Raw genomic sequence first — 23,727 nt, 5'->3', positions numbered from 1 at the left:
ACTCTGTCAGTGTAACACACCCAGGGAAGAGCAGACTGACCCCACTCTGTGAATGTAACACACCCAGGGAAGAGCAGACTGACCCCACTCTGTCAATGTAACAAACCCAGGGAAGGGCAGACTGAACCCACACTGTCAATGTAACACACCCAGGGAAGAGCAGACTGACCCCACTCTGTCAAAATATAACACACCCAGGGAAGAGCAGACTGACCCCACTCTGTCAAAATATAACACACCCAGGGACGAGCAGACTGACCCCACTCTATCAAAGAAACACATCCAGGGAAGAGCAGACTGACACCACTCAGTCAAAGTAACGCACCCAGGGAAGAGCAGACTGACCCCAATCTGTCAAAGTAACACACCCAGGGAAGAGCAGACTGACCACACTCTACTAAAGTAACACACCCAGGGAAGAATAGACAAACCCCACTCTGTCAATGTAAGCCACCAGGGAAGAGTATACTGACCTCATACTGTCAATGTAACACACCCAGGGAAGAGCAGACTGACCTCACACTGTCAATGTAACAAACCCAGGGAAGGGCAGACTGACCCCACACTGTCAATGTAACACACCCAGGGAAGAGCAGACTGACCCCACTCTGTCAAAATATAACACTCCCAGGGAAGAGCAGACTGACCCCACTCTGTCAAAATATAACACACCCAGGGACGAGCAGACTGACCCCACTCTATCAAAGAAACACATCCAGGGAAGAGCAGACTGACACCACTCAGTCAAAGTAACGCACCCAGGGAAGAGCAGACTGACCCCAATCTGTCAAAGTAACACACCCAGGGAAGAGCAGACTGACCACACTCTATTAAAGTAACACACCCAGGGAAGAATAGACAAACCCCACTCTGTCAATGTAAGCCACCAGGGAAGAGTATACTGACCTCATACTGTCAATGTAACACACCCAGGGAAGAGCAGACTGACCTCACACTGTCAATGTAACACACACAGGGAAGACCAGACTGACCCCACTCTGTCATTGTCACACACCCAGGGAAGAGCAGACTGACCACACTCTGTCAATGTAACACACCCAGGAAAGAGCAGACTGACCACACTCTGTCAATGTAACACACCCAGGAAAGAGCAGACTGACCCCACTCTGTCAATGTAACACACCGAGGGAAGAGCAGTACGACCCCACTCAGTCAATGTAACACACACAGGGAAGACCAGACTGACCCCACTCTGTCATTGTCACACACCCAGGGAAGAGCAGACTGACCACACTCTGTCAATGTAACACACCCAGGAAAGAGCAGACTGACCCCACTCTGTCAATGTACCACACCCAGTGAAGAGCAGACTGACCCCACTCTGTCAGTGTAACACACCCAGGGAAGAGCAGACTGACCCCACTCTGTCAAAATATAACACACCCAGGGAAGAGCAGACTGACCCCACTCTGTCAAAGTAACACACCCAGGGAAGAGCAGACTGACCCCACTCTGTCAAAATATAACACACCCAGGGAAGAGCAGACTGACCCCACTCTGTCAAAGTAACACATCCAGGGAAGAGCAGACTGACACCACTCAGTCAATGTAACATACTCAGTGTAGAGCAGACTGACCCCACACTGTCAATGTAACACACCCAGGGGGAGCAGACCTACCCCACTATGTCAGTGTAACACACCCAAGGAAGTGCAGACTGACCCCACTCTGTCAATGTATCACACCCAGGGAAGACCAGACCGACCCCACTCTGTCAATGTAACACACCCAGGGTAGAGCTGACTGACCACACTCTGTCAATGTAACACATGCAGGTAAGAGCAGACAGACCCCACTCTGTCAATATAACACAGCCAGGGAAGAGCAGACTGACCCCACACTGTCATTGTCACACACCCAGGGAAGAGCAGACTGACCCCACTCTTTCAAAGTAACCCACCGAGGAAAGAGCAGACTGACCACATTCAGTCAAAGTAACGCACCCAGGGAAGAGCAGATTGACCCCAATCTGTCAATGTAACACACCCAGGGAAGAGCAGACTGACCCCACTCTGTCATTGTCACACACCCAGGGAAGAGCAGACTGACCCCACTCTGTCAATGTAACACACCCAGGGAAGAGCAGTACGACCCCACTCAGTCAATGTAACACACCCAGGGTAGAGCAGACTGACCACACTCTGTCAATGAACCACTCCCAGTGAACAGCAGACTGACCCGACTCGGTCAATGTACCACACACAGTGAAGAGCAGACTGACCCCACTCTGTCAGTTTAACACACCCAGTGAATAGCAGACTGACCTCACTCTGTCAATGTAACATACCAAGGGAAGAGCAGACCGACCGCAATCTGTCAATGTAACACAGCCAGGGAAGAGCAGACTGACCACACTCGATCAAAGTAACACACCCAGGGAAAAATAGACAGACCCCACTCTGTCAATGCAAGCCACCAGGGAAGAGCAGACTGACCTCACACTGTCAATGTAACACACCCAGGGAAGAGCAGACTGACCTCACACTGTCAATGTAACACACCCAGGGAAGAGCAGACTGACCACAATCTGTCAATTTACCACACCCAGGGAACAGTAGACTGACCCGACTCGGTCAATGTACCACATCCAGTGAAGAGCAGACTGACCCGACTCTGTCAATGTCACACACCCAGGTAAAAAAAAACAGACTGAACCCACACTGTCAATGTAACACACCCAGGGAAGAGCACACTGACCTCACTCGGTCAATTACCTCACCCAGTGAATAGCAGACTGACTTCACTCTGTCAATGTAACATACCCAGGGAAGAGCAGACTGACCGCAATCTGTCAATGTAACACACCCAGGTAAGAGCAGACTGACCACACTCTATCAAAGTAACACACCCAGGGAAGAATAGACAGACCCCACTCTGTCAATGTAACACAGCCAGGGAAGATCAGACTGACCCCACTCTGTCAATGTAACAGACCCAGGGAAGAGCAGACTGACATCACACTGTCAACGTAACACACCCAGGGAAGAGCAGACAGACCCCACTCTGTCAATGTAACACACCCAGGGAAGAGCAGACAGACCCCATTCTGTCAATGTAACACACCCATGGAAGAGCAGACTGACCCCACACTGTCATTGTAACCCACCCAGGGAAGACCAGACTGACACCACTCTGTCAATGTAACCCACCCAGGGAAGATCAGACTGACCTCACTCTGTCAATGTAACACACCCAGGGAAGAACACACTGAACCCACTCAGTCAATGAATCACAACCAGCGAAGAGCAGACTGACCCCACTCTGTCAATGTACCACAACCAGGGAAGACCAGACTGACCCAACTCTGTCAATGTAACCCACACATGGAAGAACAGACTGACCCCACTCTGTCAATGTAACACACCAAGGGAAGAGCAGACTGACCCCACTCTGTCAATGTAACACACCCAGGGAAGAGCAGACTGACCCACTCTGTCATTGTAACCCACCCAGGGAAGACCAGACTGACACAACTCTGTCAATGTAACCCACCCAGGGAAGAACAGACTGACCCACACTGTCAATGTAACACACCCAGGGAAGAGCAGACTGACCCCACTCTGTCAATGTAACACACGCAGGGAAGAGCAGACTGACCTCACTCGGTCAATTACCACACCCAGTGAATAGCAGACTGACGTCACTCTGTCAATCTAACACACTCAGGGAAGAACAGACTGACCCCACTCTGTCAGTGTAACACACCCAGGGAAGAGCAGACTGACCCCACTCTGTCAATGTAACACACACAAGGAAGAGCAGACTGACCCGACTCTATCAATGTAACACAAACAGGGAAGACCAGACTGACCCCACTCTGTCAATGTAACCCACCCAGGGCAGGGCAGACTGACCTCACTCTGTCAATGTAACACACCCAGGGAAGAACAGACTGACCCAGTCTGTCATTGTAACCCACCCAGGGAAGACCAGACTGACCACACTCTGTCAATGTAACACACCCAGGGAAGACAAGACTGACCCCACTCTGTCAATGTAACACACCCAGGGAAGAGCAGTACGACCCCACTCAGTCAATGTAACACACGCAGGGAAGAGCAGACTGACCACACTCTGTCAATGTAACACACCCAGGGAAGACAAGACTGACACCACTCTGTCAACGTAACACACCCAGGGAAGAGCAGTACGACCCCACTCAGTCAATGTAACACACCCAGGGAAGAGCAGACTGACCACACTCTGTCAATGAACCACACCCAGTGAAGAGCAGACTGACCCGACTCTGTCAGTGTAACACACCCAGGGAAGAGCAGACTGACACAACTCTGTCAATGTGACATACCCAGGGAAGAGCAGACTGACCGCAATCTGTCAATGTAACACACCCAGGTAAGAGCAGACTGACCACACTCTATCAAAGTAACACACCCAGGGAAGAATAGACAGACCCCACTCTGTCAATGTAACACAGCCAGGGAAGTTCAGACTGACCCCACTCTGTCAATGTAACAGACCCAGGGAAGAGCAGACTGACATCACACTGTCAATGTAACACACCCAGGGAAGAGCAGACTGACCCCACTCTGTCAATGTAACACACCCAGGGAAGAGCAGACTGACCCCATTCTGTCAATGTAACACACCCATGGAAGAGCAGACTGACCCCACACTGTCATTGTAACCCACCCAGGGAAGACCAGACTGACACCACTCGGTCAATGTAACCCACCCAGGGAAGATCAGACTGACCTCACTCTGTCAAGGTAACACACCCAGGGAAGAACACACTGACCCCACTCAGTCAATGAATCACAACCAGCGAAGAGCAGACTGACCCCACTCTGTCATTGTAACCCACCCAGGGAAGACCAGACTGACCCCACTCTGTCAATGTAACCCACCCAGGTAAAAAAAAACAGACTGAACCCACACTGTCAATGTAACACACCCAGGGAAGAGCACACTGACCTAACTCGGTCAATTACCACACCCAGTGAATAGCAGACTGACCTCACTCTGTCAATGTAACACACTCAGGGAAGAACAGACTGACCCCACTCTGTCAGTGTAACACACCCAGGGAAGAACAGACTGACCCCACTCTGTCAATGTAACACACCCAGGGAAGAGCAGACTGACCCCAATCTGTCAATGTAACACACCCAGGGAAGAGCAGACTGACTGCAATCTGTCAATGTAACACACCCAGGAAAGACCAGACTGACCCCATTCTGTCAATGTAACCCACCCAGGGTAGATCAGACTGACCCCACTCTGTCAGTGTAACACACCCAGGGAAGAGCAGACTGACCCCACTCTGTCAATGTAACACACCCAGGCAAGAGCAGACTGACTGCAAATGTCAATGTAACACACCCAGGGAAGACCAGACTGACCCCACTCTGTCATTGTAACCCACCCAGGGAAGAGCAGACTGACCTCACTCGGTCAATTACCACACCCAGTGAATAGCAGACTGACCTCACTCTGTCAATGTAACACACTCAGGGAAGAACAGACTGACCCCATTCTGTCAGTGTAACCCACCCAGGGAAGACCAGACTGACCCCACTCTGTCAATGTAACCCACCCAGGGCAGGGCAGACTGACCTCACTCTGTCAATGTAACACACCCAGGGAAGAACAGACTGACCCAGTCTGTCATTGTAACCCACCCAGGGAAGACCAGACTGACCCCACTCTGTCAATGTAACACACACAGGGAAGAGCAGACTGACCCACTCTGTCAATGTCACACACCCAGGGAAGAGCAGACTGATCCCACTCTGTCAATGTAACACACACAGGGAAGAGCAGACTGACCCCACTCTGTCAATGTAACACACCCAGGGAAGAGCAGACTGACCACACTCTGTCAATGTAACACACCCAGGAATGAGCAGACTGACCACACTCTGTCAATGTAAGACACCCAGGGAAGACAAGACTGACCCCACTCTGTCAATGTAACACACCCAGGGAAGAGCAGTACGACCCCACTCTGTCAATGTAACACACCCAGGGAAGAGCAGACTGACCACACTCTGTCAATGAACCACACCCAGTGAACAGCAGACGGACCCGACTCTGTCAGTGTAACACACCCAGGGAAGAGCAGACTGACACCACTCTGTCAATGTAACATACCCAGGGAAGAGCAGACTGACCGCAATCTGTCAATGTAACACACCCAGGTAAGAGAAGACTGACCACACTCTATCAAAGTAACACACCCAGGGAAGAATAGACAGACCCCACTCTGTCAATGTAACACAGCCAGGGAAGATCAGACTGACCCCACTCTGTCAATGTAACAGACCCAGGGAAGAGCAGACTAACATCACACTGTCAATGTAACACACCAAGGGAAGAGCAGACTGACCCCACACTGTCGATGTAACATACCAAGGGAAGAGCAGACCGACCGCAATCTGTCAATGTAACACAGCCAGGGAAGAGCAGACTGACCACACTCGATCAAAGTAACACACCCAGGGAAGAATAGACAGACCCCACTCTGTCAATGCAAGCCACCAGGGAAGAGCAGACTGACCTCACACTGTCAATGTAACACACCCAGGGAAGAGCAGACTGACCTCACACTGTCAATGTAACACACCCAGGGAAGAGCAGACTGACCACAATCTGTCAATTTACCACACCCAGGGAACAGTAGACTGACCCGACTCGGTCAATGTACCACATCCAGTGAAGAGCAGACTGACCCGACTCTGTCAATGTCACACACCCAGGTAAAAAAAAACAGACTGAACCCACACTGTCAATGTAACACACCCAGGGAAGAGCACACTGACCTCACTCGGTCAATTACCTCACCCAGTGAATAGCAGACTGACCTCACTCTGTCAATGTAACATACCCAGGGAAGAGCAGACTGACCGCAATCTGTCAATGTAACACACCCAGGTAAGAGCAGACTGACCACACTCTATCAAAGTAACACACCCAGGGAAGAATAGACAGACCCCACTCTGTCAATGTAACACAGCCAGGGAAGATCAGACTGACCCCACTCTGTCAATGTAACAGACCCAGGGAAGAGCAGACTGACATCACACTGTCAACGTAACACACCCAGGGAAGAGCAGACTGACCCCACTCTGTCAATGTAACACACCCAGGGAAGAGCAGACTGACCCCATTCTGTCAATGTAACACACCCATGGAAGAGCAGACTGACCCACTCTGTCATTGTAACCCACCCAGGGAAGACCAGACTGACACCACTCTGTCAATGTAACCCACCCAGGGAAGAACAGACTGACCCACACTGTCAATGTAACACACCCAGGGAAGAGCAGACTGACCCCACTCTGTCAATGTAACACACCCAGGGAAGAGCAGACTGACCTCACTCGGTCAATTACCACACCCAGTGAATAGCAGACTGACCTCACTCTGTCAATGTAACACACTCAGGGAAGAACAGACTGACCCCACTCTGTCAGTGTAACACACCCAGGGAAGAGCAGACTGACCCCACTCTGTCAATGTAACACACACAAGGAAGAGCAGACTGACCCGACTCTATCAATGTAACACAACCAGGGCAGGGCAGACTGACCTCACTCTGTCAATGTAACACACCCAGGGAAGAACACACTGACCCAGTCTGTCATTGTAACCCACCCAGGGAAGACCAGACTGACCACACTCTGTCAATGTAACACACCCAGGGAAGACAAGACTGACCCCACTCTGTCAATGTAACACACCCAGGGAAGAGCAGTACGACCCCACTCAGTCAATGTAACACACCCAGGGAAGAGCAGACTGACCACACTCTGTCAATGTAACACACCCAGGGAAGACAAGACTGACACCCCTCTGTCAATGTAACACACCCAGGGAAGAGCAGTACGACCCCACTCAGTCAATGTAACACACCCAGGGAAGAGCAGACTGACCACACTCTGTCAATGAACCACACCCAGTGAACAGCAGACTGACCCGACTCTGTCAGTGTAACACACCCAGGGAAGAGCAGACTGACACAACTCTGTCAATGTGACATACCCAGGGAAGAGCAGACTGACCGCAATCTGTCAATGTAACACACCCAGGTAAGAGCAGACTGACCACACTCTATCAAAGTAACACACCCAGGGAAGAATAGACAGACCCCACTCTGTCAATGTAACACAGCCAGGGAAGTTCAGACTGACCCCACTCTGTCAATGTAACAGACCCAGGGAAGAGCAGACTGACATCACACTGTCAATGTAACACACCCAGGGAAGAGCAGACTGACCCCACTCTGTCAATGTAACACACCCAGGGAAGAGCAGACTGACCCCATTCTGTCAATGTAACACACCCATGGAAGAGGAGACTGCCTCGACACTGTCATTGTAACCCACCCAGGGAAGACCAGACTGACACCACTCTGTCAATGTAACCCACCCAGGGAAGATCAGACTGACCTCACTCTGTCAATGTAACACACCCAGGGAAGAACACACTGACCCCACTCAGTCAATGAATCACAACCAGCGAAGAGCAGACTGACCCCACTCTGTCATTGTAACCCACCCAGGGAAGACCAGACTGACCCCACTCTGTCAATGTAACCCACCCAGGTAAAAAAAAACAGACTGAACCCACACTGTCAATGTAACACACCCAGGGAAGAGCACACTGACCTAACTCGGTCAATTACCACACCCAGTGAATAGCAGACTGACCTCACTCTGTCAATGTAACACACTCAGGGAAGAACAGACTGACCCCACTCTGTCAGTGTAACACACCCAGGGAAGAACAGACTGACCCCACTCTGTCAATGTAACACACCCAGGGAAGAGCAGACTGACCCCACTCTGTCAATGTAACACACCCAGGGAAGAGCAGACTGACTGCAATCTGTCAATGTAACACACCCAGGAAAGACCAGACTGACCCCACTCTGTCAATGTAACCCACCCAGGGTAGATCAGACTGACCCTACTCTGTCAGTGTAACACACCCAGGGAAGAGCAGACTGACCCCACTCTGTCAATGTAACACACCCAGCGAAGAGCAGACTGACTCCGCTCTGTCATTGTAACCCACCCAGGGATGACCAGACTGACCCTACTCTGTCAATGTAACCCACCCGGGGAAGAGCACACTGACCTCACTCTGTCAATGTAACACACCCAGGGAAGAACACACTGACCCCACTCAGTCAATGAATCACAACCAGCGAAGAGCAGACTGACTCCACTCTGTCATTGTAACCCACCCAGGGAAGACCAGACTGACCCCAATATGTCAATGTAACCCACCCAGGTAAAAAAATACAGACTGAACCCACACTGTCAATGTAACACACACAGGGAAGAGCACACTGACCTCACTCGGTCAATTACCACACCCAGTGAATAGCAGACTGACCTCACTCTGTCAATGTAACACACTCAGGGAAGAACAGACTGACCCCACTCTGTCAATGTAACACACCCAGGGAAGAGCAGACTGACCGCACTCTGTCAATGTAACACACCCAGGGAAGAGCAGACTGACTGCAATCTGTCAATGTAACACACCCAGGGAAGACCAGACTGACCCGACTGTGTCAATGTAACCCACCCAGTGACAATCAGACTGACCCCACTCTGTCAGTGTAACACACCCAGGTAAGAGCAGACTGACCCCACTCTGTCAATGTAACACACCCAGGGAAGAGCAGACTGACTGCAATCTGTCAATGTAACACACCCAGGGAAGACCAGACTGACCCCACACTGTCAATGTAACCCACCCAGGGAAGAGCACACTGACCTCACTCTGTCAATGTAACACACCCAGGGAAGAACACACTGACCCCACTCAGTCAATGAATCACAACCAGCGAAGAGCAGACTGACTCCACTCTGTCATTGTAACCCACCCAGGGAAGACCAGACTGACCCCAATATGTCAATGTAACCCACCCAGGTAAAAAAAAAACAGACTGAACCCACACTGTCAATGTAACACACCCAGGGAAGAGCAGACTGACCTCACTCGGTCAATTACCACACCCAGTGAATAGCAGACTGACCTCACTCTGTCAATGTAACACACTCAGGGAAGAACAGACTGACCCCACTCTGTCAGTGTAACACACCCAGGGAAGAGCAGACTGACCCCACTCTGTCAATGTAACACACCCAGGGAAGAGCAGACTGACCCCACTCTGTCAGTGTAACACACTCAGGGAAGACCAGACTGACCCCACTCTGTCAATGTAACCAACCCAGGGAAGAGCAGACTGACCCACTCTGTCATTGTAACCCACCCTGGGAAGAGCAGACTGACCTCACTCGGTCAATTACCACACCCAGTGAAAAGCAGACTGACCTCACTCTGTCAATGTAACACACTCAGGGAAGAACAGACTGACCCCACTCTGTCAGTGTAACCCACCCAGGGAAGACCAGACTGACCCCACTCTGTCAATGTAACCCACCCAGGGCAGGGCAGACTGACATCACTCTGTCAATGTAACACACCCAGGGAAGAACAGACTGACCCAGTCTGTCATTGTAACCCACCCAGGGAAGACCAGACTGACCCCACTCTGTCAATGTAACACACACAGGGAAGAGCAGACTGACCCACTCTGTCAATGTCACACACCCAGGGAAGAGCAGACTGATCCCACTCTGTCAATGTAACACACACAGGGAAGAGCAGACTGACCCCACTCTGTCAATGTAACACACGCAGGGAAGAGCAGACTGACCACACTCTGTCAATGTAACACACCCAGGAATGAGCAGATTGACCACACTCTGTCAATGTAACACACCCAGGGAAGACAAGACTGACCCCACTCTGTCAATGTAACACACCCAGGGAAGAGCAGTACGACCCCACTCTGTCAATGTAACACACCCAGGGAAGAGCAGACTGACCACACTCTGTCAATGAACCACACCCAGTGAACAGCAGACTGACCCGACTCTGTCAGTGTAACACACCCAGGGAAGAGCAGACTGACACCACTCTGTCAATGTAACATACACAGGGAAGAGCAGACTGACCGCAATCTGTCAATGTAACACACCCAGGTACGAGCAGACTGACCACACTCTATCAAAGTAACACACCCAGGGAAGAATAGACAGACCCCACTCTGTCAATGTAACACAGCCAGGGAAGATCAGACTGACCCCACTCTGTCAATGTAACAGACCCAGGGAAGACCAGACTGACCCCATTCTGTCAATGTAACACACCCATGGAAGAGCAGACTGACCCCACACTGTCATTGTAACCCACCCAGGGAAGACCAGACTGACCCCACTCTGTCAATGTAACCCACCCAGGGAAGATCAGACTGACCTCACTCTGTCAATGTAGCACACCCAGGGAAGAACACACTGACCCAACTCAGTCAATGAATCACAACCAGCGAACAGCAGACTGACCCCACTCTGTCATTGTAACCCACCCAGGGAAGACCAGACTGACCCCACTCTGTCAATGTAACCCACCCAGGTAAAAAAAAACAGACTGACCCCACTCTGTCAATGTAACACACCCAGGGAAAAGCAGACTGACCCCACTCTGTCAATGTAACACACCCAGGGAAGACCAGACTGACCCCACAATGTCAAAGTAACACACCCAGGGAAGAGCAGACTGACCCCACTCTGTCAATGTAACCAACCCAGGGAAGACCAGACTGACCCCACTCTGTCAATGTAACACACACAGGGAAGACCAGACTGACCCCACGCTGTCATTGTAACACACCCAGGGAAGAGCAGACTGACCCCACTCTGTCAGTGTAACACACCCAGAGAAGAGCAGACTGACCACACTCTGTCAATGTAACACACCCAGGAAAGAGCAGACTGACCACACTCTGTCAATGTTACACACCCTGGGAAGACCAGACTGACCCCACTCTGTCAATGTAACACACCCAGGGAAGAGCAGTACGACCCCACTCAGTCAATGTAACACACCCAGGGAAGAGCAGACTGACCACACTCTGTCAATGAACCACACCCAGGGAAGAGCAGACTGACCCCACTCTGTCAATGTAACACACCCAGTGAATAGCAGAATGACCTCACTCTGTCAATGTAACACACTCAGGGAAGAACAGACTGACCCCACTCTGTCAGTGTAACACACCCAGGGAAGAGCAGACTGACCCCACTCTGTCAATGTAACACACCCAGGGAAGAGCAGACTGACCCCACTCTGTCAGTGAAACACACTCAGGGAAGACCAGACTGACCCCACTCTGTCAATGTAACCAACCCAGGGAAGAGCAGACTGACCCACTCTGTCATTGTAACCCACCCAGGGAAGAGCAGACTGACCTCACTCGGTCAATTACCACACCCAGTGAATAGCAGACTGACCTCACTCTGTCAATGTAACACACTCAGGGAAGAACAGACTGACCCCATTCTGTCAGTGTAACCCACCCAGGGAAGACCAGACTGACCCCACTCTGTCAATGTAACCCACCCAGGGCAGGGCAGACTGACCTCACTCTGTCAATGTAACACACCCAGGGAAGAACAGACTGACCCAGTCTGTCATTGTAACCCACCCAGGGAAGACCAGACTGACCCCACTCTGTCAATGTAACACACACAGGGAAGAGCAGACTGACCCACTCTGTCAATGTCACACACCCAGGGAAGAGCAGACTGATCCCACTCTGTCAATGTAACACACACAGGGAAGAGCAGACTGACCCCACTCTGTCAATGTAACACACCCAGGGAAGAGCAGACTGACCACACTCTGTCAATGTAACACACCCAGGAATGAGCAGACTGACCACACTCTGTCAATGTAACACACCCAGGGAAGACAAGACTGACCCCACTCTGTCAATGTAACACACCCAGGGAAGAGCAGTACGACCCCACTCTGTCAATGTAACACACCCAGGGAAGAGCAGACTGACCACACTCTGTCAATGAACCACACCCAGTGAACAGCAGACTGACCCGACTCTGTCAGTGTAACACACCCAGGGAAGAGCAGACTGACACCACTCTGTCAATGTAACATACCCAGGGAAGAGCAGACTGACCGCAATCTGTCAATGTAACACACCCAGGTAAGAGCAGACTGACCACACTCTATCAAAGTAACACACCCAGGGAAGAATAGACAGACCCCACTCTGTCAATGTAACACAGTCAGGGAAGATCAGACTGACCCCACTCTGTCAATGTAACAGACCCAGGGAAGAGCAGACTAACATCACACTGTCAATGTAACACACCAAGGGAAGAGCAGACTGACCCCACACTGTCGATGTAACATACCAAGGGAAGAGCAGACCGACCGCAATCTGTCAATGTAACACAGCCAGGGAAGAGCAGACTGACCACACTCGATCAAAGTAACACACCCAGGGAAGAATAGACAGACCCCACTCTGTCAATGCAAGCCACCAGGGAAGAGCAGACTGACCTCACACTGTCAATGTAACACACCCAGGGAAGAGCAGACTGACCTCACACTGTCAATGTAACACACCCAGGGAAGAGCAGACTGACCACAATCTGTCAATTTACCACACCCAGGGAACAGTAGACTGACCCGACTCGGTCAATGTACCACATCCAGTGAAGAGCAGACTGACCCGACTCTGTCAATGTCACACACCCAGGTAAAAAAAAACAGACTGAACCCACACTGTCAATGTAACACACCCAGGGAAGAGCACACTGACCTCACTCGGTCAATTACCTCACCCAGTGAATAGCAGACTGACCTCACTCTGTCAATGTAACATACCCAGGGAAGAGCAGACTGACCGCAATCTGTCAATGTAACACACCCAGGTAAGAGCAGACTGACCACACTCTATCAAAGTAACACACCCAGGGAAGAATAGACAGACCCCACTCTGTCAATGTAACACAGCCAGGGAAGATCAGACTGACCCCACTCTGTCAATGTAACAGACCCAGGGAAGAGCAGACTGACATCACACTGTCAACATAACACACCCAGGGAAGAGCAGACTGACCCCACTCTGTCAATGTAACACACCCAGGGAAGAGCAGACTGACCCCATTCTGTCAATGTAACACACCCATGGAAGAGCAGACTGACCCACTCTGTCATTGTAACCCACCCAGGGAAGACCAGACTGACACCACTCTGTCAATGTAACCCACCCAGGGAAGAACAGACTGACCCACACTGTCAATGTAACACACCCAGGGAAGAGCAGACTGACCCCACTCTGTCAATGTAACACACCCAGGGAAGAGCAGACTGACCTCACTCGGTCAATTACCACACCCAGTGAATAGCAGACTGACCTCACTCTGTCAATGTAACACACTCAGGGAAGAACAGACTGACCCCACTCTGTCAGTGTAACACACCCAGGGAAGAGCAGACTGACCCCACTCTGTCAATGTAACACACACAAGGAAGAGCAGACTGACCCGACTCTATCAATGTAACACAACCAGGGAAGACCAGACTGACCTCACTCTGTCAATGTAACCCACCCAGGGCAGGGCAGACTGACCTCACTCTGTCAATGTAACACACCCAGGGAAGAACACACTGACCCAGTCTGTCATTGTAACCCACCCAGGGAAGACCAGACTGACCACACTCTGTCAATGTAACACACCCAGGGAAGACAAGAGTGACCCCACTCTGTCAATGTAACACACCCAGGGAAGAGCAGTACGACCCCACTCAGTCAATGTAACACACCCAGGGAAGAGCAGACTGACCACACTCTGTCAATGTAACACACCCAGGGAAGACAAGACTGACACCACTCTGTCAATGTAACACACCCAGGGAAGAGCAGTACGACCCCACTCAGTCAATGTAACACACCCAGGGAAGAGCAGACTGACCACACTCTTTCAATGAACCACACCCAGTGAAGAGCAGACTGACCCGACTCTGTCAGTGTAACACACCCAGGGAAGAGCAGACTGACACAACTCTGTCAATGTGACATACCCAGGGAAGAGCAGACTGACCGCAATCTGTCAATGTAACACACCCAGGTAAGAGCAGACTGACCACACTCTATCAAATTAACACACCCAGGGAAGAATAGACAGACCCCACTCTGTCAATGTAACACAGCCAGGGAAGTTCAGACTGACCCCACTCTGTCAATGTAACAGACCCAGGGAAGAGCAGACTGACATCACACTGTCAATGTAACACACCCAGGGAAGAGCAGACTGACCCCACTCTGTCAATGTAACACACCCAGGGAAGAGCAGACTGACCCCATTCTGTCAATGTAACACACCCATGGAAGAGGAGACTGCCTCGACACTGTCATTGTAACCCACCCAGGGAAGACCAGACTGACACCACTCTGTCAATGTAACCCACCCAGGGAAGATCAGACTGACCTCACTCTGTCAATGTAACACACCCAGGGAAGAACACACTGACCCCACTCAGTCAATGAATCACAACCAGCGAAGAGCAGACTGACCCCACTCTGTCATTGTAACCCACCCAGGGAAGACCAGACTGACCCCACTCTGTCAATGTAACCCACCCAGGTAAAAAAAAACAGACTGAACCCACACTGTCAATGTAACACACCCAGGGAAGAGCACACTGACCTAACTCGGTCAATTACCACACCCAGTGAATAGCAGACTGACCTCACTCTGTCAATGTAACACACTCAGGGAAGAACAGACTGACCCCACTCTGTCAGTGTAACACACCCAGGGAAGAACAGACTGACCCCACTCTGTCAATGTAACACACCCAGGGAAGAGCAGACTGACCCCACTCTGTCAATGTAACACACCCAGGGAAGAGCAGACTGACTGCAATCTGTCAATGTAACACACCCAGGAAAGACCAGACTGACCCCACTCTGTCAATGTAACCCACCCAGGGTAGATCAGACTGACCCTACTCTGTCAGTGTAACACACCCAGGGAAGAGCAGACTGACCCCACTCTGTCAATGTAACACACCCAGCGAAGAGCAGACTGACTCCGCTCTGTCATTGTAACCCACCCAGGGAAGACCAGACTGACCCCACTCTGTCAATGTAACCCACCCGGGGAAGAGCACACTGACCTCACTCTGTCAATGTAACACACCCAGGGAAGAACACACTGACCCCACTCAGTCAATGAATCACAACCAGCGAAGAGCAGACTGAATCCACTCTGTCATTGTAACCCACCCAGGGAAGACCAGACTGACCCCAATATGTCAATGTAACCCACCCAGGTAAAAAAATACAGACTGAACCCACACTGTCAATGTAACACACACAGGGAAGAGCACACTGACCTCACTCGGTCAATTACCACACCCAGTGAATAGCAGACTGACCTCACTCTGTCAATGTAACACACTCAGGGAAGAACAGACTGACCCCACTCTGTCAATGTAACACACCCAGGGAAGAGCAGACTGACCCCACTCTGTCAATGTAACACACCCAGGGAAGAGCAGACTGACTGCAATCTGTCAATGTAACACACCCAGGGAAGACCAGACTGACCCGACTGTGTCAATGTAACCCACCCAGGGACAATCAGACTGACCCCACTCTGTCAGTGTAACACACCAAGGGAAGAGCAGACTGACCCCACTCTGTCAATGTAACACACCCAGGGAAGAGCAGACTGACTGCAATCTGTCAATGTAACACACCCAGGGAAGACCAGACTGACCCCACACTGTCAATGTAACCCACCCAGGGAAGAGCACACTGACCTCACTCTGTCAATGTAACACACCCAGGGAAGAACACACTGACCCCACTCAGTCAATGAATCACAACCAGCGAAGAGCAGACTGACTCCACTCTGTCATTGTAACCCACCCAGGGAAGACCAGACTGACCCCAATATGTCAATGTAACCCACCCAGGTAAAAAAAAAACAGACTGAACCCACACTGTCAATGTAACCCACCCAGGGAAGAGCAGACTGACCTCACTCGGTCAATTACCACACCCAGTGAATAGCAGACTGACCTCACTCTGTCAATGTAACACACTCAGGGAAGAACAGACTGACCCCACTCTGTCAGTGTAACACACCCAGGGAAGAGCAGACTGACCCCACTCTGTCAATGTAACACACCCAGGGAAGAGCAGACTGACCCCACTCTGTCAGTGTAACACACTCAGGGAAGACCAGACTGACCCCACTCTGTCAATGTAACCAACCCAGGGAAGAGCAGACTGACCCACTCTGTCATTGTAACCCACCCTGGGAAGAGCAGACTGACCTCACTCGGTCAATTACCACACCCAGTGAAAAGCAGACTGACCTCACTCTGTCAATGTAACACACTCAGGGAAGAACAGACTGACCCCACTCTGTCAGTGTAACCCACCCAGGGAAGACCAGACTGACCCCACTCTGTCAATGTAACCCACCCAGGGCAGGGCAGACTGACATAACTCTGTCAATGTAACACACCCAGGGAAGAACAGACTGACCCACTCTGTCAATGTCACACACCCAGGGAAGAGCAGACTGATCCCACTCTGTCAATGTAACACACACAGGGAAGAGCAGACTGACCCCACTCTGTCAATGTAACACACCCAGGGAAGAGCAGACTGACCACACTCTGTCAATGTAACACACCCAGGAATGAGCAGATTGACCACACTCTGTCAATGTAACACACCCAGGGAAGACAAGACTGACCCCACTCTGTCAATGTAACACACCCAGGGAAGAGCAGTACGACCCCACTCTGTCAATGTAACACACCCAGGGAAGAGCAGACTGACCCCACTCTGTCAATGAACCACACCCAGTGAACAGCAGACTGACCCGACTCTGTCAGTGTAACACACCTAGGGAAGAGCAGACTGACACCACTCTGTCAATGTAACATACCCAGGGAAGAGCAGACTGACCGCAATCTGTCAATGTAACACACCCAGGTGGAAGCAGACTGACCACACTCTATCAAAGTAACACACCCAGGGAAGAATAGACAGACCCCACTCTGTCAATGTAACACAGCCAGGGAAGATCAGACTGACCCCACTCTGTCAATGTAACAGACCCAGGGAAGACCAGTCTGACCCCATTCTGTCAATGTAACACACCCATGGAAGAGCAGACTGACCCCACACTGTCATTGTAACCCACGCAGGGAAGACCAGACTGACCCCACTCTGTCAATGTAACCCACCCAGGGAAGATCAGACTGACCTCACTCTGTCAATGTAGCACACCCAGGGAAGAACACACCGACCCAACTCAGTCAATGAATCACAACCAGCGAACAGCAGACTGACCCCACTCTGTCATTGTAACCCACCCAGGGAAGACCAGACTGACCCCACTCTGTCAATGTAACCCACCCAGGTAAAAAAAAACAGACTGACCCCACTCTGTCAATGTAACACACCCAGGGAAGAGCAGACTGACCCCACTCTGTCAATGTAACACACCCAGGGAAGACCAGACTGACCCCACAATGTCAAAGTAACACACCCAGGGAAGAGCAGACTGACCCCACTCTGTCAATGTAACCAACCCAGGGAAGACCAGACTGACCCCACTCTGTCAATGTAACACACACAGGGAAGACCAGACTGACCCCACGCTGTCAATGTAACACACCCAGGGAAGAGCAGACTGACCCCACTCTGTCAGTGTAACACACCCAGAGAAGAGCAGACTGACCACACTCTGTCAATGTAACACACCCAGGAAAGAGCAGACTGACCACACTCTGTCAATGTTACACACCCTGGGAAGACCAGACTGACCCCACTCTGTCAATGTAACACACCCAGGGAAGAGCAGTACGACGCCACTCAGTCAATGTAACACACCCAGGGAAGAGCAGACTGACCACACTCTGTCAATGAACCACACCCAGTGAACAGCAGACTGACCCGACTCTGTCAGTGTAACACACCCAGGGAAGAGCAGACTGACCCCACTCTGTCAATGTAACATACCCAGGGAAGAGCAGACTGACCGCACTCTGTCAATGTAACACACCCAGGTAAGAGCAGACTGACCACACTCTATCAAAGTAACACACCCGGGGAAGAATAGACAGACCCCACTCTGTCAATGTAACACAGCCAGGGAAGATCAGACTGACCCCACTCTGTCAATGTAACAGACCCAGGGAAGAGTAGACTGACATCACACTGTCAATGTAACACACCCAAGGAATGGCAGACTGACCCCACTCGGTCAATTTAACACACCCAAGGAAGAGCAGACTGACCCCATTCTGTCAATGTAACACACCCATGGAAGAGCAGACTGACCCGACACTGTCATTGTAACCCACCCAGGGAAGACCAGACTGACCCCACTCTGTCAATGTAACCCACCCAGGTAAAAAAAAACAGACTGAACCCACACTGCCAATGTAACACACCCAGGGAAGAGCACACTGAACTCACTCGGTCAATTACCACACCCAGTGAATAGCAGACTGACCTCACTCTGTCAATGTAACACACTCAGGGAGGAACAGACTGACCCCACTCTGTCAGTGTAACACACCCAGGGAAGAGCAGACTGACCCCACTCTGTCAATGTAACACACCCAGGGAAGAGCAGACTGACTGCAATCTGTCAATGTAACACACCCAGGGAAGACCAGACTGACCCCACTCTGTCAATGTAACCCACCCAGGGAAGATCAGACTGACCTCACTCTGTCAATGTAACACACCCAGGGAAGAACACACTGACCCCACTCAGTCAATGAATCACAACCAGCGAAGAGCAGACTGACCCCACTCTGTCATTGTAACCCACCCAGGGAAGACCAGACTGACCCCACTCTGTCAATGTAACACACCCAAGTAAAAAAAAACAGACTGAACCCACACTGTCAATGTAACACACCCAGGGAAGAGCACACTGACCTCACTCGGTCAATTACCACCCCCAGTGAATAGCAGACTGACCTCACTCTGTCAATGTAACACACTCAGGGAAGAACAGACTGACCCCACTCTGTCAGTGTAACACACCCAGGGAAGATCAGACTGACACCACTCTGTCAATGTAACACACTCAGGGAAGAGCAGACTGACTGCAATCTGTCAATATAACACACCCAGGGAAGACCAGACTGACCCCACTCTGTCAATGTAACACACCCAGGGAAGACCAGACTGACCCCACAATGTCAATGTAACACACCCAGGGAAGAGCAGACTGACCCCACTCTGTCAGTGTAACACACTCAGGGAAGAGCAGACAGACCCCACACTGTCAATGTAACCAACGCAGGAAAGACCAGACTGACCCCACTCTGTCAACGTAACACAACCAGGGAAGACCAGACTGACCCCACTCTGTCAATGTAACCAACGCAGGAAAGACCAGACTGACCCCATTCTGTCAATGTAACACACACAGGGAAGACCAGACTGATCCCACACTGTCAATGTAACATACCCAGGGTAGAGCAGACTGACCCCACTCTGTCAATGTAACACACCCAGGGAAGAGCAGACTGACCCCACTCTGTCAATGTAACACACACAGGGAAGACCAGACTAACCCAACTCTGTCAATGTTCCCCACACAGGGAAGAACAGACTGACCCCACTCTCTCAATATAACACACCCAGGGAAGAGCAGTCTGACCCACTCTGTCATTGTAACCCACCCAGGGAAGACCAGACTGACCTCACTCTGTCAATGTAACCCACCCAGGGAAGAACAGACTGACCCCACACTGTCAATGTAACACACCCAGGGAAGAGCAGACTGACCCCTCTCTGTCAATGTAACACACCCAGGGAAGAGCAGACTGACCTCACACTGTCATTGTATCACACCCAGGGAAGATCAGACTGACCACACTCTGTCAATGTAACACACCCAGGGAAGATCAGACTGACCCCACTCTGTCAATGTAACATACCCATGGAAGAGCAGACTGACCGCAATCTGTCAATGTAACACACCCAGGGAAGAGCAGACTGACCACACTCTATCAAAGTAACACACCCAGGGAAGAATAGACAGACCCCAATCTGTCAATGTAACACAGCCAGGGAAGATCAGACTGACCCCACTCTGTCAATGTAACAGACCCAGGGAAGAGCAGACTGACATCACACTGTCAATGTAACACACCCAGGGAAGAGCAGACTGACCACACTCTGTCAATGTAACACACCCAGGGAAGAGCAGATTGATCCCATTCTGTCAATGTAACACACCGATGGAAGACCAGACTGACCCCACCCTGTCAATGTAACCCACCCAGGGAAGATCAGACTGACCTCACTCTGTCAATGTAACACACCCAGGGAAGAACACACTGACCCCACTCAGTCAATGAATCACAACCAGCGAAGAGCAGACTGACCCCACTCTGTCATTGTAACCCACCCAGGGAAGACCAGACTGACCCCACTCTGTCAATGTAACCCACCCAGGTAAAAAAAAAACAGACTGAACCCACACTGCCAATGTAACACACCCAGGGAAGAGCACACTGAACTCACTCGGTCAATTACCACACCCAGTGAATAGCAGACTGACCTCACTCTGTCAATGTAACACACTCAGGGAGGAACAGACTGACCCCACTCTGTCAGTGTAACACACCCAGGGAAGAGCAGACTGACCCCACTCTGTCAATGTAACACACCCAGGGAAGAGCAGACTGACTGCAATCTGTCAATGTAACACACACAGGGAAGACCAGACTGACCCCACTCTGTCAATGTAACCCACCCAGGGAAGATCAGACTGACCTCACTCTGTCAATGTAACACACCCAGGGAAGAAAACACTGACGCCACTCAGTCATTGAATCACAACCAGCGAAGAGCAGACTGACCCCACTCTGTCATTGTAACCCACCCAGGGAAGACCAGACTGACCCCACTCTATCAATGTAACCCACCCAGGTAAAAAAAAACAGACTGACCCCACTCTGTCAATGTAACACACCCAGGGAAGAGCAGACTGACTGCAATCTGTCAATGTAACACACCCAGGGAAGACCAGACAGACCCCACTCTGTCAATGTAACACACCCAGGGAAGACCAGACTGACCCCACAATGTCAATGTAACACACCCAGGGAAGAGCAGACTGACCCCACTCTGTCAGTGTAACACACTCAGGGAAGAGCAGACTGACCCCACTCTGTCAATGTAACATACCCAGGGAAGAGCAGACTGACCCCACTCTGTCAATGTAACACACCCAGGGAAGAGCAGACTGACCCCACTCTGTCAATGTAACACACACAGGGAAGACCAGACTGACCCAACTCTGTCAATGTAACCCACACAGGGAAGAACAGACTGACCCCACTCTGTCAATGTAACACACCCAGGGATGAGCAGACTGACCCACTCTGTCATTGTAACCCACCCAGGGAAGACCAGACTGACCCCACTCTGTCAATGTAACCCACCCAGGGAAGAACAGACTGACCCCACACTGTCAATGTAACACACCCAGGGAAGAGCAGACTGACCCCACTCTGTCAATGTAACACACACAGGGAAGAGCAGACTGACCTCACACTGTCATTGTATCACACCCAGGGAAGATCAGACTGACCCCGCTCTGTCAATGTAACACACCCAGGGAAGATCAGACTGACCCCACTCTGTCAATGTAACATACCCAGGGAAGAGCAGACTGACCTCAATCTGTCAATGTAACAGACCCAGGGAAGAGCAGACTGACATCACACTGTCAATGTAACACACCCAGGGAAGAGCAGAAAGACCACACTCTGTAAATGTAACACACCCAGGGAAGAGCAGACTGATCCCATTCTGTCAATGTAACACACCCAGGGAAGAGCAGACTGACCCCGCTCTGTCAATGTAACCCACCCATGGAAGATCAGACTGACCTCAATCTGTCAATGTAACACACCCAGGGAAGAACACACTGACCCCACTCAATCAATGAATCACAACCAGCGAAGAGCAGACTGACCCCACTCTGTCATTGTAACCCACCCAGGGAAGACCAGACTGACCCCACTCTGTCAATGTAACCCACCCAGGTAAAAAAAAACAGAATGAACCCACACTGTCAATGTAACACACCCAGGGAAGAGCACACTGAACTCACTCGGTCAATTACCACACCCAGTGAATAGCAGACTGACCTCACTCTGTCAATGTAACACACTCAGGGAGGAACAGACTGACCCCACTCTGTCAGTGTAACACACCCAGGGAAGAGCAGACTGACCCCACTCTGTCAATGTAACACACCAAGGGAAGACCAGACTGACCCCACAATGTCAAAGTAACACACCCAGGGAAGAGCAGACTGACCCCACTCTGTCAATGTAACCAACCCAGGGAAGACCAGACTGACCCCACTCTGTCAATGTGACACACACAGGGAAGACCAGACTGACCCCACGCTGTCAATGTAACACACCCAGGGAAGAGCAGACTGACCCCACTCTGTCAGTGTAACACACCCAGAGAAGAGCAGACTGACCACACTCTGTCAATGTAACACACCCAGAGAAGAGCAGACTGACCACACTCTGTCAATGTAACACACATAGGAAAGAGCAGACTGACCACACTCTGTCAATGTAACACACCCAGGGAAGAGCAGTACGACCCCACTCAGTCAATGTAACACACCCAGGGAAGAGCAGACTGACCACACTCTGTCAATGTAACACACCCAGGTAAGAGCAGACTGAACACACTCTATCAAAGTAACACACCCGGGGAAGAATAGACAGACCCCACTCTGTCAATGTAACACAGCCAGGGAAGATCAGACTGACCCC

The sequence above is a fragment of the Chiloscyllium punctatum genome, chromosome 31 (assembly GCF_047496795.1).
Source record: "Chiloscyllium punctatum isolate Juve2018m chromosome 31, sChiPun1.3, whole genome shotgun sequence".
NCBI classification, from domain to species: domain Eukaryota; kingdom Metazoa; phylum Chordata; class Chondrichthyes; order Orectolobiformes; family Hemiscylliidae; genus Chiloscyllium; species Chiloscyllium punctatum.
The sequence above is the reverse complement of the archived record's forward strand: the minus strand, read 5'-3'. Positions refer to the sequence as shown.